The sequence below is a fragment of the Rattus norvegicus genome, chromosome 17, assembly GCF_021556685.1.
Source record: "Rattus norvegicus strain SHRSP/BbbUtx chromosome 17, alternate assembly SHRSP_T2T, whole genome shotgun sequence".
Classification (NCBI taxonomy): domain Eukaryota; kingdom Metazoa; phylum Chordata; class Mammalia; order Rodentia; family Muridae; genus Rattus; species Rattus norvegicus.
In genome coordinates, this window is record NC_141550.1 from 11,393,835 (window position 1) to 11,413,456 (window position 19,622).

A 19,622-nucleotide genomic window follows, 5' to 3' on the forward strand; every position below is an offset into this window, starting at 1 on the left:
CTTTACAAACCAGGCTAGAGACAGACAATTCTTGTCATAGTATCGGGAGAAAGGTTGCTTTCTGTCTCGGCTGAAGCTAAATTGAAGGGTTTTGGACTAGAGCTTTCATAGAGTTTAATAATGATTTTGTTGTGTGGTTCTTAGTGATTACCGTTAGCAGATCTTCAGTGAAAAAAAGAACAAGTGGGGCAAAAAGAAATATAAAATGTATACTTTGAGGAAGAAAAGAGCACAGGAAGTTTGATGTTGTAGCCTTGGTGCTGAAAAGGATAAAAAGAAATGGATGAAAGGGAGTGATGCCCTCAGGATGAGACCTTTTACCCAAACTAATTCTGCAACTTATGAAAAGAGCTAAAGAATTCTCTGTTCCCGGGGCTCAAAAAGACTGACCACCAGCAAGAGAGCATGCAGAAGCTGGACCTAGGATCCCTACACATTTGTAACAGATGTGGGGTGTGGTCTTCATGTGGGTCCACTAACAATTGACACGGGGGCTGTCACAGATTCTATTGCCTACAGTTGGATCCCTTTCCCCTAGGTGGACCATCTAATTGGACCTCAGTGGGCGAGCATGTGTCTAGTCCTTCTGGAACTAGATGTCCTGAGGTGGGATGGTACCCAGGGAGGGCCTAACCCTTCTCTGAGGAGCAGGAGAGGGATTACTATAGAGAAAGAGGGATTTGTGAGGGCATGACTGGGAACATGAGAGAAAGGGGGGCTGTGATCAGAATGCAAAGTGAACAAACAAAATATTGAGGGGAAAAAGCAAATTACCAGTTATTAAAGAGCATCAGGAAACCAAAGTTTATACAAGTGAGATTCAAGGACAGTCCTGGTTCTATCCCAAGGAGGCAGAAGAACATGGCCTCATTGGCTGTGTAATTCTTCCTTTAAAACCATGAAGGATACATGAGTAACGGGGCTGTGGAATCACCCTCTGAGGTTAAAGAAAGGTGTTGTGGACGGGCCTGCCTGTCCTAGGACAACCTCACATGGAGGCACCGAGAGGCCATTGCATGAAGCTATGAGGCCTATGACTGGGTTGTATTTGGGACCACAAGAGTTAAAGGCCAGAATTAAGGAATACGTGCCCCTGGACGGCTGTGCGCAGGGTATGGAATCGACAAAAGGGGGATAATTGCATTGCAGTAAAAAAGCTGGAAGGCGTGGGAGAGTTGAAGAGCCCTGTGCCGTCACACATGGACATGCAGTTTGGCATCTGCTAGATTGGCTTCAGTCCCACCTTGATCTCATATTTCCTCACTGTGCCCTCTTTCTTCGGTTTCAGAATGGAAACACGTACTCTGCACCACTGTATGTCGAAACATCCAAGACAGACCAAAGCATGACTCCTCCTCCTCCTCTTCCTCCTCCTCCTCCTCTTTCCCTTCCTCCCTCTCTTCCTCTTCCTCCTCCTCTTTCCCTTCCTCCCTCTCTTCCTCTTCCTCCTCCTCTTCCTCTTCCTCCTCCTCTTCCTCTTCCTCCTCCTCCCCTTCCCCTTCCTCTTCCTCCTCCTCTTCCTCTTCCTCCTCCTCAATCTCTTCCTCTTCCTCTTCCTTCTCCTCCTCTTCCTCCCCCTCCTCCTCCTCCTCCTCCTCCACCTCCTCCTCCTCCTCGATGTGAGTGGAAAACACAACTAGTGACCTCACGAAGCACATCTCCTCCAGCTTTGCCTTGTCCCATGGCAAGCCCCCCAGGCCTTGAGCACTCAAACATGTCTCCTTCAACCTCTTCCTGGTACAAGGCGGCTGCCAGGACCTGGTGTCATTCTAAGTGGTCACAGGATGAGACCCTGCAAGAGGATCTCCATTTCAGCTTCCAAGAGGCCTCATTGTGGACAGACCCTGGATACAGGCAGCTAGAGGCTGGAGAACCCCCGTTCATCAAGCCTGATGTGCAGAAGATACTGGAGGTGCAGACTAGCAAGAGGGTAGAACTGAAGCTCTGGAAAGAGCAAGGAAGGGAGAGCTTTGACCACGCCTTGAGCTGTGTGGGTGATATGCTGCAGTCCTGGAGCAGCGAGCAGGCCATCACCTGCAAGTCAGAGCAGCTCTCAGGTCTCCATCAGCTCTTTTCCCCCAGGGTCTTCTGGAACAAGTCTCAGAAGGACTGCAGGCACCTTTACTGGGGCCTCCCCTTTCTTCACAGTGAGTCCCTTATGGCTACTGTCAGCATGGTGGGCTCACCACTCGACTCCCCTGCCATCTTTTTCAATGAACTCTCTCCTTACAACTTAAGACAAGCTGAGAGGAATGCAGCTCCACTGCTCTTCTCTCCAAAGCCCTTGCTTCAACACTTGGTCCCTTCCAATCCTCTGACTACAAACATGCCATGCCCCCGTTCTCCACCAGGGTCTGAAGTCAAAACCCTGGCCCCTGACCCAACCTCCCTCCCAAGCCTACAACCCGATCCACCTCCAACTAGGGATTCCAGGGCTTCCTGCCGCATAAATTCAAAATCCCAACTTATTTTCCCAGTTGCTGTTCAACACCTAGATCAGCACCTTTTGAAGAAGAACCAAGAAAGTAGGAGCGATTTACCTAGTGTAGTGAAAATGTCACAAGAAGTCTCTCATCAACTCATTTCCACCAGTTTAGCTTCCCAGGGACAAGACTCTGTTCTCCACTTCCTGAAGGATTTCACTGACCCCCAGCTCAAAGAGCACCTAGAGCAACACTTAAAAACCAGGTTCTGGAAACATGAGGACCAAAAGATCCAGCTATCTACTTATCTCATGAAGTCTGAGGACAAACTCCCAGGGATGGGTCATGCAGAAGATAATCGAGGGACTTCATGTTCCTCAGCACTGGCAGGAAAAAGCAGCCCGCATGCACAGAGGGTCTCAGCAAAAGGTCCAGAGATACTCCAGACAGGGAAGGACCCATGCTGCGATCTGACAAACGGTCCGGGAAGACCTCTGAGAGATACTGATGGGATCACAGAGGGATCTCTGGGCACAGTTCTAGACTCGATCGCTGTGACAGAGGTGGAGAACTCTGTGAGACAGCCAAGAAGCGACTCAGCAGGTCCCCAGCCAGGAGGACCAGGAGAGCAGCAGCTACAAGACACACTGAGGAACCACTTCAGTGAGCACAGCCATGACAATGACAGTATGGTGCCTGTGGGCACTTGCCCTGGAATTCCGGGGGACCACATGGTGGTCTTTCGTGAAAACTCAGAGACCCATTTGGACAACTCAGAAATTGAAAAACCAGAAACAAATATCAAAACGGAGAAGCAGAAGTCGTTGAATGATGGGTCCACCTTCAAGGATACTTCTCCTGGGCTTCCCTTGCTAGATCCTGACGTCCAGCAGGTGCTGGAAACTCATCTTTCAAGACACCTGGTGAGGCACAGATGGATCTTGCCCCTCAGAGGCCTCAGGGCCCTACAACTCTTCAAGGTGAACAAGGCTGTAGCTTTGTCACTTCCACAACCCCCAAGTCCCTCTCAGACATCTTTGAAATCTAGGGATGACTCTGTTACAAAAATTGCTGCTGTCCTGGGAGACCCTTTTCAGAAAGGTTCAGAAGGAAATCTGAAAAGAAAAACAGTTTTCCAGAGTCAAACCCCTCCCTCTGCCCTCAACCTTGAATTTCCAAGTGGAACTCGTCCTAGTGACAAATTATGCCCCTCTGAGTCCCCTTCAAATGTCCAGAAGAGCAGAGTGGCTTCCTTGTACAGGACACGCAGCCTTGTAGTCAGAGACCGGCACAGCGACACAGTTCTAGGACCTCGGAATGACAACCCAGTGCCAGGTCCAAACCTACTCAAGAGTGACCATGCCTCACAGGAGAGTGAGGGTGCAGATTTAGACCTCTCCCATGGGCTGTCAGTTCAGGGGACCATTGTGGACGCCTGGCCAACAACTAGCAGAGATAAAAGGGAGCTGGAGGAGGAAGGGTCCTGTGACTGGGCACTCAATGCAGAAGCCAGGGAAATGTCACCCACTCAGAGTAAAGAACATCTGAAAGGTATAGAATCCCTGAAAGTCAATGAAAAACAGTCCCCTTCCAGAGCCATTTCCAAGGAGCCAGAAGATTCTGTTACTGCTGTCTTCCTGCAGGACTGTAGCCCTGGCATGATCTTTCAAGACTGTGGCCCAGAGGTCCTGCTGGAGGCAGATCTCCTAGCCTCTCAGGCCTCACAGTCAGGCTTCAGGACTAGGTCCACTACCAGCAAAACATCCTCCAGGGACATGTACCCTTACTTTTCAAGAGGAGGGAATGTGCCCAAGAATATTAAATCTGAAGAACCATGGACTAGCCATATCTATGATCTAACTAAATACAAAGAGGGCTTTAGGGGCCCCAGGCAAGATAGACACCTTTCACAGACGAGACCTGCCCAAGCCTGCTGGTCAGATACTCGTGAAAACAATTCCTCCCCTCTTCCAGAAAAAACATTTGGGGACAGGATAAAAAGTTTTATGACACACATTATGTCAAGTAAAAGTAAAGTGCAGGAGAACTCCCTGCAAAAACACAAGGCCTCATCAGTCACTTCCCTAAGTCAAGGCTCAGTCATCAGCAGGGTGTTTCTGCCCCAACAGGTAGCTGAGGCTCAAGACTTCACGATCTCGGTCAGGCCTATTCTACAGGAGAAAGTGGGGGTTGGCCATTCCAGGACAGCCTCAAAGAAAAGTTTGCACAAAGAACCACCCCAGGCTCCTATGGGCAGGCATGTCTGCCTCCACAGGACTGCCACTGCAGAAAGACACGAAACACAAGGAAACACTCCCAAGGTACACAGCCAACCTTCCACAGACAAATGGATGGACTACACCTGCCAGGCCCAATTGCTCAGAGAGTCTGTGATCAGAACTCATGCCTGTCAGCACAGGTTACAGCCACCATGTTTCCCAGGCACCCCTGTCTACTCTCCTTGGCACTGCCTGTGCAGAAGTGAGCTGTCTAGAAAAGCAAAAGCTTTTCTACACCTATCTGGATAGGAAATTTCCCCATGAAAAACTAGTCTTTTCAAAAAAAAAAAAAAAGAAAGAAGAAAACAAAACCATGGTGTCTGAGTGCTAATTGACTGCTTCCCAAGGTAGGCATTAGTTCCTCTTGTGCATCATTACTCTGGAGGTTGTGTCTGCAGGGCTTGACCACAGGGAACATCTCCATCTTCTTCTGGAGAAGACAGCTCTCCACAGGGTCGGTTCAGTGACATTTGAATGACTTCATGCATTAATTGAGCCTACGGAGGGAGGTAGAAAATAAAATGTTCGGGGCGCAGGCAGGGGTCATGCAGCAGGAGGATGACCTGAAAGGTTCCGTGCATGTAGGTTCAGCCCCTGTGCTTCCAGTACAGACTATGGACTCTCAGGGACCCGTCTGCTGGCGCTCCACCGCAAGCTGGAGGAGCCCTTTATCTTTCCAGTGTCTGGATGGCAACCCAGAAAGCAGTCCCAGAAGATTGTCTAACAGCACATCTGATCATCCGCATGTTCTGGCTTCCTGAATTCTAGACACTGAGATGGGGGAAAAGCCAAGCTAGATATTCTCTGTGTCATTCACAGCCCGGAGGACTCCGGACACACACACACACACACACACACACACACACACACACACACACACACACACACACACACTAACACACACACACACACACTGTGCCAGCATTAGTCCCAAGGAAAGGACACCTGAGAAGGGTGCTGGGGATGCACTGTGACCTCACAGCTCGCCATGCTAGGCCCCCAGCCTTTGTCTTTCCAGGAGACCAGCAGAAGAGGCCTTCTCACACGACTTGCCCACACAGCAGAAGGGACATTGCCAAAGCACAGGTGCTCTCTGGACCTCTGCGCAGGCAAAGAATTGTCTCTGTTAGGACCCCCTCAGCTACTTGCCCAGGTTTCCTTACCTCAGTCTTTGTAAACACATGGGGGTAACTGAATAGGAGGATAGCCAATCTCCAGTGAGCCCTGCTCTGGTCCCTGAAGAGAGCAACCAGGGGACAGCTCCCATGGAAGCGTTTATTCCCTGATAGAAAACCCTGTTCCCTGTGGTGCCACCAACGTACAGGACTCAGCCGCAGGCCCAGTGCCAACACATGTTCCCGAGGTCCTTGGGTGAGACCCAGCAGCTCCTATGGGTGGATATGGGACCAACAGTCCACTTCTGAGCCAGCAGTGTATCACTAGCAGCAGCCTCAGCATGTCTCAGAGGCCACAGTGAAGCCAGGGCCCTGAGGAAGGCACTATATGGTACCTCAGGAGCTCAGGAGTCACATTTGGGTAAAGCAAATTCTCAGAGTGGGTCCCAGGGTTCTTGAGTGGAGGAGGAACTTATCCAAGCAGGCCCAGTTGCAATGCTGGCATATGTGCCTCTGATACTTCCTCCCTTAGCCAACCTAGAATCTGCCATCACAGGTAGAGGCTGATGATGCTGGATCAGATGATGGAGCGATCCACTGAGGAAACAGTGTCATATCCAGCTGCCCGAGATCCAATGAAACGCTGGGATGTGATTATAAGGGTTTGCCCAGTTCCTCTAATAAACCAGTGTACTTTTGGCACTTGCCCAAGTCCCAGAATCTGTGCTCTTGACTATGAGCCTTTGTATGCCTGCCTGCAAGGTTCTTGATTGGGGTTACAAGCAATACCTGAGGGTACAAGTGCTAGAGACAGTGGTGTTAAGAGACCACACAACCAGCAGAACACATTCTGCCCAGCTTATCCCCGTCAACCATAATGGACCATAATGTGGGCCTGGAGAACCTCACAGAGACCTCCACAGTAATGTTCACTGATAACACTCCCAAAGAGGTCACTACACGGGCTCTGACACAATCTACACTGGGAAATACCCCAGAATTCCTGACAGTTCTCGACAACCACATGGGTCATGATAGAACTGGAACGTCTACCGAGACACCTCCATGGAGAACACCACAGAGATTGCTACAGAATCCTTGGCAGGAAGAGACCCAAAATTTCCCCCAACACAGAACTCATAGAGAATCACACAATCCTCTTCAGAGCCAACACTGTATCAGTGGCAGCAGCCTCAGGGTGTCCCAGAGGCCAGAGGGAAGCCAGGACCTTGAGGAAGGCACTATGTGGTACCTCAGGAGCTCAGGAGTTACATTTGGGTACAGGAAATTCTCAGACTGGGTCCCAGGGTTCTTGAGGGGAATGACAGACATTCCAAGACGACTTTCATGACCCTGAGAGATTGACATCCTAGAGTTCCGGAGATCTTCCCCCATACACACACACACACACACACACACACACACACACACACACACACACACACACACACACACACAAGCACACACTCCCTCACAGATATCACCAGACATGCGGAAAATAGTATGAGACAGTAGTGACTTAAGATCTTTACAAGTCCTCTTAGAAATCCACTGACACTCATCACGTTCCTCCTGGGGAGACCTGTCGATTTAATCCACATATGGATCCTCAGAAGTCTACCCAGGCCCCCACAGTCATGCATGCAAAACCCCACAGACAGAGCACTGTGGAGCCCTCACAGAGAGACACCACCTACAGACTTTCAGAGACTCAGACAAACCCACCTCAAAGTTCCGCACTGAAGACCTGAAGAGGGGCTGCTGGCGGCAGATATCCTAGCCTCTCAAGCCTCACAGTCTAGCGTCAAGTCTACGTCCACTAACAGCAAAATACCCTCCAAGGACATGTACCCTTACTATTCAAGAGGAGGCAATGTGCCCAAGAATATTAAATATGAAGAATAATGGACTAGTCATATCCTTGATCTACCTGACAACAAAGAAGGCTAGAGGGGCCCCAGGCAAGACAGACACCTTTTACGGAGGAGACCTGCCCAAGCTTACAAGTCAGATACTCAAGAAAGAAATTCCTCCACTCTTGCAGAGAAGACATTTGGGGACAGGATAAAAGGATTGATGACAAACTATGTCAGGTAAAAGTAAAGTGCAGGAGAACTCCCTGCAAAAACTCAAGGCCTCATCAGTCAAGGCTCAGTCATGAGCAGGGTTTTTCTGCCTCACACGTAGCTGAGGCTCAGGACTTAACGATCTCGGTCTGGCCTATTCTACAGGAGAAAGTCGGGGTTGGCCATGCCAGGACAGCCTCAAAGAAAAGTTTGCACAAAGACCCACCCCAGGCTCCTATGGGTAGGCATGTCTGCCTCTACAGGACTGCCACTGCAGAAAGACACAAAACACAAGGAAACACTCCCAAGGTACACAGCCAACCTTCCACAGACAAATGGGCAGACTAAAACAGCCAGGGCCATCTCTCCAGAGAGGCTGTGACCAAAGCCAATGTCTGTCACCACAGGGTATACCCACCAGATGTACCAGGCACCCCTGTCCACTCTCTCTGGCACTGTCTCTGCAATAGTGAACTATCTAGGAAAGCAAAAGCTTTTCTACACCTATCCTGACAGGAAATTTACCACATGAAAAATTAAACTTTTTTTTTTCCTAACAATTCATGGTTTCTGAAAACTCTGTTTTCCAAGGTAGGCATTACTTCTTCGTACACATTTTCTCTCAGGTTATAACTACAGTGTTAGACAACAGGAAACATGTGCATCTGCTTCTGGAAGACACACACCTCCACAGGGAGGGGACAGTGCCATTTGAAGTCCCCTCATCTCCAGTCCCATCACTGTTGTGTTAATAATCCTGTAATTATGGAAATAACAGGAAGTCTTAAGGATTTAGAGGGGCTGAGAAACCAACCATACAAGGCTCAACCTAAGGGCTACTTCACCACGCCTTTTCATTTGCTCTAATCTGACCTTTGTGTAGGCTGTGTGGATGGGGCTAGAGAGGCACCAGGAGCCCAGTGCCTTTGCAAGTCACAAATTAGGCACCAGGAAGATGGTGGTTTGCCAGGAGCCATCAAGGAGAAGTTAACAGCTAGCAGGTGATCTTCCTGAGATGGTTCTGTCGTGGACTATGAAGTTAATGATGGACTTGCTTCTCTAGGCAAGGCCAAGAAGATTATATTGTAGGAAAGATTCCTGCTATTAATATGGTTTTCCTGCTATGGTTAAATAGATATAACATCCACTCAGTATTAGCCACGCTTTTGAGCAGATGTCTGCAGAAATACAGAGATGTACTGCCTTGTAGTGATGCTGTGTAGACAGACACGCTGTATAGACAGACATGCTGATAGATGATGTCTTAATTCTTGATGATTAAGAATTCCTAAAATCTAATATTAGTAATTATTAAGCGCTTTTGCAACAAGACTGCTATTTAGTCTTCTTGGACAATTGAATCTGCAACATGAGCTCCGCCAGTCAGTGTTCAGGTATCCTGAGGCAATTGCTGCTGAGGTAAGGAGCACGCACCTACAGCTCAGAGCCCGTTCCCGAGAGGCTGTGAAACAATGAGCCAAAGGTCACAAAAGGGAACAATTTACTATAGGTGCAAGGACGGAAGGTTTTAAAATGCTGACTGGGTTGATCTACATGTAACATCACTAATGACTTAGTTACAGAATGATGGATTTTAACTTTCAATGAACCTGCTGACCTTGTGACAGATAACATTGGGCTAGGTAATTACTCCTAATGGATATGCATGTAAACATCCCGCTCTGAACTTACTCAATATATGGATTGAATTTATATGTAAACTTGTGAACTTCTTATGATGTTATCACGTTTTGAGAAACACATATAAGTGCTGAGGACAAAAAGAAGGGATCCCTTTTTCTTACAGAACTCAAGAAGAACTGAGAAGGAAAGGCATAGCAGTGGGAGTGAGAGCATTATGACTGGAGCATCAGAGCAGGCAGAAGGAGCAAGATGAGGAGAAGAAAAGAGCAGAGAGACCTTTTCAGAGATCAGGAGAAAACTTTCTTAGAGAACTTTTTGGAGAGTCTTTAGAATTTTTGAAAGGAGAATTTTTGTAGAAACATGGTGGAGAACTAAGGAACTTAGCAATAAAGGCTAAAATAACTTTTGAACATGTCCATTGTTCTTCCTGTGACTTCAACTAGCATGCTGGCAGCTAGAGCTGAGCAGTTTCTGTAAAGACAGAACAAAGGCTGCATTACTCAATCACCCTGCTTTGCTCTGAGGTGCTAAACGCCAGAGACTACAGTTTCTGGCCTCAGAAGAACTCAAAAGGCAGGTCAGCTACCTCAGCAAAGTGCCTTAGACTTAGAAAGGTAAACATTTTACTATCCAACCGCAACCCTAAATATCTCGCCCCTGCTGAGGCTCTTCCTCCTTGGCTTACAAGAGAGAAAAAGAGAGAAAACAGCCATGAAGGCCCCATGCAGTGGTTGCTTGAAAGCCTTGAGTTCAAAGCAGAAGAATCGAATGACCTTTGGAGACGATGCACTGTGATCTCACATCTCGCCATGCTAGGCCCACAGCCATTGTCTTTCCAGGAGACCAGCAGATCAGGCCTTCTCACAGGACTTGTTCACACAGCAGAAGGGACTTGGCCAAAGCACAGGTGCTCTCTGCATCTTCCGGTGAATCTCCCACCTGGCTCTATGTGTTGCTTGTAAGGTTTACAGAATAAAGCATAGAAGACCAGGAGGCCAACCTTGACAGGATTTACCTTCAGAGATGCTGAGGTACTGAGACCTGCCGTTCCAGCTCCCTGACTGATCCTGCCCCAAACTGATGCTGTTTCCAGAGAATTGCATCTACAACAGTTTCAGGAAGGAATGCTAATCCCAGATATCCTTAGTTCATCCAGCCTTTTAGACTGGTCCAGTCAGGACTTTAATTAAACCCTAAACTTTCTCAACACACAGAGATTGGACAACAAATCCAGCTACAGTTAGCTTTCGTAAGATTAACCAATTTTTAATGTTCTTGGACCCTAAAAAGGAATTTTTTGCAATTATCAGAAGACCATCATCTCAGGCCCTTAAGCTGGGGGTAAATGGTTCTGGTCATTTTATGAGTTATAGATATGCTGTCATTTTAGAGGATGATTGAAAGTGGAGAAAATGAAACAGGGAGCCTGGCCTCAGGCAATTCTCTCTTCCCTTTCCTCTCCTACATACTTCCTTCTTTCCTAAAGGGAAGGGGGTGGAGAAGAAAAAATAAGGACACAGAAATATTGTAAGAAATTAGATAATTGGGGTAGATTATTAAACCTACACTTAAACCGAAAAATATTTTATACTTATAATCTTACATTGGTAGAGACCTTTAAACTTTGTTGAAAAATTGTATTTTGTTACATTGGTATTTTGTGTATTAATACAGGTGTAAAGTTTACATTAAATCCTTTTTTTCGTGTTTATTAACTTGGGTATTTCTTATTTACATTTTGATTGTTATTCCCTTTCCCGGTTTCTGGGCCAACATCCCCCTTACCCCTTCAACTCCCCATTTGTATGGATGTTCCTCTCCCCACACTCCCCCCCATTACCTCCCTTCCCCCAACAATCACGTTCACTGGGGGTTCAGTCTTGGCAGGACAAGGGCTTCCCCTTCCACTGGTGCTCTTACTGGGCTATTCATTGCTACCTATGAGGTCGGAGTCCAGGGTCAGTCCATGTATAGTCTTTGGGTTGTGGCTAAGTCCCTGGAAGCTCTGCTTGGTTGGCATTGTTGTACATATGGGGTCTCGAGCCCCTTCAAGCTCCTTCACTCCTTTCTAACATTCCTTCAACGGGGATCCCATTCTCAGTTCAGTGGTTTAATGATGGCATTTGCCTATGTATTTGCTGTATTCTGGCTGTGTCTCTCAGGAGAAATCTACATCTGGTTCCTGTCGGCCTGCACTTCTTTGCTTCATCCATCTGATCGAGTTTGCTGGGTGTATACATATGGGCCACATGTGGGGCAGGCTCTGAATGGGTGTTCCTTCTGCCTCTTTTCTAAACTTTGTCTCCCTATGCTCTCCCAAGGGTATTCTTGTTCCCCTTTTAAAGGAGTGAAGCATTTGCATGTTGGTCATCCTTCTTGAGTTTCATGTATTCTGTGCATCTAGGGCAATTTGAGCATTTGGGCTAATATCCACTTATCAATGAGTGCATACCATGTGTGTTTTTCTGTGATTGGTTACCTCCCTCAGGATGATATTTTCCAGTTCCACCCAATTGCCTATGAATTTCATAAAGTCATTGTTTTTATAGCTGAGTAATATTCCATTGTGTAGATGTACCACGTTTTCTGTATCCATTCCTCTGTTGACGGGCATCTGTATTCTTTCCTGCTTCTGGCTATTATAAATAAGGCTGCTATGAACATAGTGGAGCATGAGTCTTTGTTTTATGTTGGGGCATCTTTCGGGTATATGCCCAGGAGAGGTATAGCTGGGTCCTCAGCTAGTTCAATGTCCAATTTTCTGAGGAACCTCCAGACTGATTTCCAGAATGGTTTTACCAGTCTGCAATCCCACCAACAGTGGAGGAGTGTTCCTCTTTCTCCGCATCCTCGCGAGCATCTGCTGTCACCTGAGTTTTTGATCTTAGCCATTCTCACTGGTGTGAGGTGAAATCTCAGGGTTGTTTTCATTTGCATTTCCCTTATGACTAAAGATGTTGAACATTTCTTTAGGTGTTTCTCAGCCATTTGGCATTCCTCAGCTGTGAATTCTTTGTTTAGTTCTGAACCCCATTTTTTAATAGGGTTATTTGACTCCATGTGGTCTAACTTCTTGAGTTCTTTGTATATTTTGGATATAAGCCCTCTATCTGTTGTAGGATTGGTAAAGATCTTTTCCCAATCCTTTGGTTGCTGTTTTGCCCTAACCACAGTGTTCTTTGCCTTACAGAAGCTTTGCAGTTTTATGAGATCCCATTTGTCGATTCTTGATCTTAGAGCATAAGCCATTGGTCTTTTGTTCAGAAAATCTTCTCCAGTGCCCATGTGTTCGAGATTCTGCCCTGCCTTTTCTTCTATTAGTTTGAGTGTATTTGGTTTGATGTGGAGGTCCTCGATCCACTTGGACTTAAGCTTTGTACAGGGTGAAAAGCACGGATTGATCTGCATTCTTCTACATGCTGACCTCCAGTTGAATGAGCACTATTTGCTGAAAATGCTATCTTTTTTCCATTAGATGGTTTTGGCTCCTTTGTCAAAAATCAAGGGACCATCAGTGTGTGGGTTCATATCTGGGTCTTCAATTCTTTTCCACTGGTCTATCTGTCTGTCTCTGTACCAGTACCATGCAGTTTTTTTTATCACTATTGCTCTGTAATACTGCTTGAGTTCAGGGATAGTAAATCTCCCTGAAGTTCTTTTATTGTTGAGGATAGTTTTACCTATCCTGGGTTTTTAGTTATTCCAGATGAATTTGCAAATTGTTCTGTCTAATTCTATGAAGAATTGGAATGGTATTTTGATGGGGATTGCATTGAATCTGTAGATCGCTTTTGGTAAAATGGCCATTTTTACTATATTAATCCTGCCAATCCATGAGCATGGGAGATCTTTCCATCTTCTGAGATCTTCCTCAATTTCATTCTTCAGAGGCTTAAAGTTCTTATCATACAGATCTTTCATTGCTCGGTTAAGGTCACACCGAGGTATTTTATATTATTTGGGACTATAATGAAGAGTGTCATTTCCCTGATTTCTTTCTCAGCTTGTTTCTCTTTTGTGTCGAGGAAGGCTACTGATTTATTTGAGTTAATTTTTATACCTAGCCACTTTGCTGAAGGTGATTATCACATTTACTAGTTCTCCTGTGGAACTTTTGGGATCACTTAAATATACTATCATATCATCTGCAAAGAGTGATATTTGACTTCTTTTTCAATCTGTATCCCTTTGATCTCCTTTTGTTGTCTGATTGCTCTGGATAGAACTTCATGAATAAGTAGGGAGAGAGTAGGCAGCCTTGTCTAGTCCCTGATTTTCGTGGGATTGCTTCAAGTTTTTCTCCATTTAGTTTAATGTTAGGTACTGGTTTGCTGTATATGGCTTTTACTATGTTTAGTTATGGGCCTTGAATTCCTATTCTTTCCAGGACTTTTATCATGAAGGGGGGTTGAATTTTGTCAAATGCTTTCTCAGCATCTAATGAAATGATCATGTGGTTTTTATCTTTCAGTTTGTTTATATAGTGGATTACGTTGATGGTTTTCCATATATTAAACCATCCCTGCATGCCTGGGATGAAGCCTACTTGATCATTACAGATGATTGTTTTGATGTGCTCTTGGATTCAGTTTGCCAGAATTTTACTGAGTATTTTTGCATCGATATTCATAAGGGAAATTGGTCTGAAGTTCTCTTTCTTTGTTGGGTCTTTGTGCGGTTTAGGTATAAGTGTAATTGTGGCTGCATAGAAGGAATTTGGTAGTGCTCCATCTGTTTCAATTCTGTGGAATAGTTTGGATAGTATTGGTATGAGGTCTTCGATGACGGTCTGATAGAATTCTGCACTGAACCCATCTGGACCTGGGCTCTTTTTGCTTGGGAGACCTTTAATGACTGCTTTCATTTCTTTAGAAGTTATCGGGTTGTTTAAATGGTTTGTCTGTTCCTGATTTAACTTCGGTTCCTGGTATCTGTCTAGGAAATTCATTTCCTGCACATTTTCAAGTTTTGTTGAATATAGCCTTTTGTAGTCGGGTCTGATGATTTTTTGAATTTCGTCTGATTCCCTAGTTATCCCTCACTTTTCATTTCTCAATTTGTTAATTTGGACTCACTCTCTGTGTCCTCTCCTTAGTCTGACTAAGGGTTTATCTATCTTGTTGATTTTCTCAAAGAACCAATTTTTGGTTCTCTTGATTCTTTGTATAGTCCTTTTTGTTTCTACTTGGCTGATTTCGGCTCTGAGTTTGATTATTTCCTGCCTTCTACTCCTCCTGGTTGTATTTGCTTCTTTTTGTTCTAGAGCTTTTAGGTGTGCTGTCAAGCTGCTGATATGTGCTCTCTCCTGTTTCTTTCTGCAGGCACTCAGAGCTTTTTCCTCTTAGCACAGCTTTCATTGTGTCCCATAAGTTTGGGTATGTTGTACCTTCATTTCCATTAAATTCTAAGAAGTCTTTAATTTCATTCTTTATGTCTTCCTTGATCAGGTTGTCGTAGAGTAGAGCATTGTTCAATTTCCACGTATATGTGGGCGTTCTTCCCTTATTTAGCGCGTGGTGGTCTGATAGGACACGTGGAATTATTTCTATCTCTCTGTATCTATTCAGGCCTGTTTTATGACCAATTATATGGTCAATTTTGGAGAAAGCACCATGAGGTGGTGAGAAGAAGGTATATCCTTTTGTTTTAGGATAGAATGTTCTATAAATATCTGTTACGTCCATTTGGTTCATGACTTCTCTTAGTCTGTCTATGCTCTGTTTAATTTCTGTTTCCATGATCTGTCCATTGATGAGAGTGGGGTGTTGAAACCTCCTACTATTATTGTGCGAGGTGCAATGTGTTCTTTGAGCTTCAGTAAGGTTTCTTTTCTGTAGGTAGTTGCCCTTGTACTTGGAGCATAGATATTTAGGATTGAGAATTCATCTTGGTGGATTTTTCCTTTGATGAATATGAAGTGTCCTTCCTTATCTTTTTTGATGACTTTTGGTTGAAAATGAATTTTATTCGATATTGGAATGGCTGCTCCAGCTTGCTTCTTCAGACCATTTGCTTGGAAAGTTGTTTTACAGCCTTTCACTCTGAGATAGTGTCTGTCTTTGTCTCTGAGGTGTGTTTCCTGTAGGCAGCAGAATGCAGGGTTCTTATTGTGTATCCAGTTTGCTAATCTATGTCTTTTTATTGGGGATTTGAGTCCATTGATGTTGAGAAATATTAAGGAATAGTGATTGTTGCTTCCTATTATATTCGTATTTGGATGTGAGATTATGTTTGTGTGCTTTTCTTCTCTTTGTTTTGTTGCCAAGACGATTAGTTTCTTGCTTTTTCTAGGGTGTAGCTTGCCTCCTTATGTTGGGCTTTACCATATACTGTCTTTTGTAGGGCTGGATTTGTAGAAAGATATTGCATAAATTTGGTTTTGTCATGGAATATCTTGGTTTCTCCATCTATGTTAATTGAGAGTTTTGCTGGATACAGTAACCTGGGCTGGCATATGTGTTCTCTTAGGGACTGTATGACATCTGTCCAGGATCTTCTGCCTTTCATAGTCTCTGGTGAGAAGTTTGGTGTGATTCTGATAGGTCTGCCTTCATATGTTACTTGACCTTTTTCCCTTACTGCTTTAAATATTCTTTCTTTGTTTTGTGCATTTGGTGTTTTGAATGTAGTGTGACAGGAGGAGTTTCTTTTCTGGTTCAATCTATTTAGAATTCTGTAGGCTCCTTGTATGTTTATGGGCATCTCTTTCTTTAGGTTAGGGAAGCTTTCTTCTATGATTTTGTTGAAGATATTTTCTGGTCCTTTGAGGTGGGAGTCTTCACTCTCTTCTATACCTATAACCCTTAGGTTTGATCTTTTCATTGAGTCTTGGATTTCCTCTATGTTTTGGACCAGTTGCTTTTTCCGTTTTACATTATCTTTGACACTTGTGTCGATGATTTCTATGGAATCTTCTCCTTCTGAGATTCTCTCTTCTATCTCTTGTATTCTGTTGGTGCTGCTTGTATCTATGGCTCCTTGTCTCTTCCTTTGGTTTTCTATATCCAGGGTTGTCTCCCTTTGTGCTTTCTTTATTGCTTCTATTTCCATTTTTAATTCCTTCACTTGTTTGATTGTGTTTTCCTGAAATTCTTTCAGGGATTTTTGTGATTCCTCTCTATAGGCTTCTACTTGTTTTTTTATGTTTTCCTGCGTTTGTCCAAGGGTGTTCTTTATGCCTTTCTTGAAGTCCTCCATCATCATGATCAAATGTGATTTAAAATCAAGATCTTGCTTTTCTGGTGTGTTTGGATATTCTGTGTTTGATTTGGTGGGAGAATTGGGCTCTGATGATGCCATGTAGTCTTTTGGTTTCTGTTGCTCAGGTTCCTGCGCTTGCTCCTTGCCATCAGGTTGTCTCTGGTGTTACCTTGTTCTGCTATTTCTGACAGTGGTAGACCATCCTATAAGCCTGTGTGTCAGTAGTGCTGTGGAACAGTCTTCCTGTTTTCTTTCAGCCAGTTATGGGAACAGAGTGTTCTGCTTTCAGGCCTTTAGTCTTTCCTGTCTCTTGGTCTTCAGCTGTTCCTGTAGGAGTGTGTCCAGAGTCCACCAGGCAGGTCGCTTAGAGCAGAAAAATTGGTCTTACCTCTGGTCCTTTGGCCTAAGTTGCTCCTGGGGGGCTGCTTTTGAGCTCCCCATGAGGGCGGCAACCAGGAGGGCCTGTGCCGCCTTTTCCCGGAACCCTATGCACCGGGGTCCCAGATGGCGTTAAGTGTTTTCCTCTCGAGTCAGAAATGGGGGCAGAGTGAGGTCTCTTCTGGCTGCCCAGGTGTATCTGCCTCTCTGAAGGTTTAGCTCTCACTCCCACGGGATTTGGGTGCAGGGAGCTTTTGACCAGGTCCCTTCAGGTCCGGGCGGTGTCTGGACCGCAGTGGACCTGCTGCTTGAGTTCCCCCACATTAAATCTTTTTATATTGATATAAAATTTAAGATTAATTTGTTACAAAATAATAAATGTATGTTTAACTCTTAGATGGGCAAATGTCTATAGAACTCATTTAAATATGCAAGGTGTAGTCCCAGCTTTTTTAACAGCTGTTATTCCAAACTGTTTAGGATGATTAAATAGTGCAAGTGAATGTCCAGACGCTTAAGCTCATAGTCGTGTTAGATATTAGTCTAGGTTATCACAGGAATATGCAGCCTGCATTGAACAGAGAATAGGGAGCTGGAGACAGGCGATATTTGCTTGGTCACATATCCTCTGAGTAGATGACCTTCAGAAACCTCAGAGACTCATGGAACATGGCATTGAAACACAATTTATGAATTTAAGATCATTTTGACACTGAGAAATGTCAACTCTCAACAGTACCCCATTGCACTTCAAAGCAGAGGATGAGCATCAATAGCCTCCATATAGAGTCGCTTCAACTGTGGCAGGCCAGCCACTGGGCAAAGAAAAGGCCCATGCTCCACCTACAGACAAATCTGTCTACAGAGGAGAAGAGGGCTCAGGGAAGTCAACTGCCAACCTCTGCCAATACAGGGTGAGTAAGTCCTTCATAATTCCTGCTTCACAAGATGTCTATCAAATATTATGGGCCAGAAGACTGAAGATAGATGCTCCAACGTTACAGAGACTACTGGGGACTATCCAGGCTGTCAGCTGTCTCTTCCATTTCTATAATTTTTGGAAGCTGCGTCCCAATGCCCCCTGCATGCTCAGGTAATATTTATTCCTTCTCAAGTCTCTGATAGGGTTGAAGACTGAACAATAATACTCCTAATATAAACTTAAGTTATTTAGGATTTGAGAAGATGTTCTAGGTATAAGAAGATAGTTTATAGGATGGTAATACAAATTAGGATAGTAATTGAATTAAATATAAAACTTTAAACATGCCAAAATAGGAAGATATTAGAATATTTTTGAAGTTGCCAAATACTATGGACTAAACATTATGAATGTAAATCTTATGTAACAGTTTCCATAATTGTCTCTTCATTGTTGTAAGTGTGTTCAATTTATATTTGATGGAAAAAGAGCCTCTTCTTGGACTAAAAAAGAGAATTGTAAAGAGAATTTCTTGTATATTGTTTGGATGCATCACCCTGTCAATTAAAAGCCTATGGCCTAGAGCTTAGGCAGAAAAGGGGAGAAGGGACATCTGGAGGCAGAAAGAATTCTGCGATAGTGCAGGTGTAGGAAGAGGCACCCAGGAAAATGTGAGGAGACAGATAAATGTTACCTGAGCACAGATAACCAGCCATGTGGCTGAATGTAGGTTAATATAATTGAGTTATCTAAGTTATGATCTGCTCATAGAAGAGCCTAAGTATATGGTCAAAGGTAAGATAACAAGTGTGTCTGTAAAGGACACAAACAGTCCTACTATCAACTATTTACCTAAAACTATAACAAATGTAATTCTGCATATAAATTATAGACATATAGTTTTCATAACTTTTTTTCACCTGGGCTGATGGTGGTCCCTCCAAGAGCAAAAGACCAACCAAAAAATATCTCACCTTCTTACACATAAAAGCTCTCTTTTAAGTACTGGTGGGAATTATCTAAGAGAGATCCAACATGTACAGCTTATTTCTGATGTCCGCGACCACTCTCCGCCATCCCCTAGAGGTAGAGAGTAAGTTTCTGTTGCTGAAAAAAACATGGCTCAGAGAGCCCTGAGCTGGAACTGACCTGAATGCCCTCTACATGTGATGGCTAGTTTTGTCACCTTGACAGGCTAGACAAGTGGTTCTCAACCTGTGGCCTGTGACTCTTCCGGTTTTTGAATGATTCTTTCGATGAGGTTGACTAACACCATCAGAAAATACAGATATTTATATTATGATTCATAACAGTAGCAAAATTATAGTTATAAAGTAGTACCAAAATTAATTTTTTGGTTGGGGGTGGGTCACCACAACACGAAGAACTGTATTAACGGGTCACAGCATTATGAAGGTTGAGAACCACTGGCCTAGAGTCACACACAAGGTAGTGTCTGTTGAAGGGCTACCTAGGTCAATTGGCCTATGGGACCACTGTCTGAATTCCTAATCAAGTGAGAAGATGTAGACTGTTGTGGGTGGCACCATTCCCTGCACACGTTGTCCTGATCTCCAAAGGACAGGGGAGAGCTA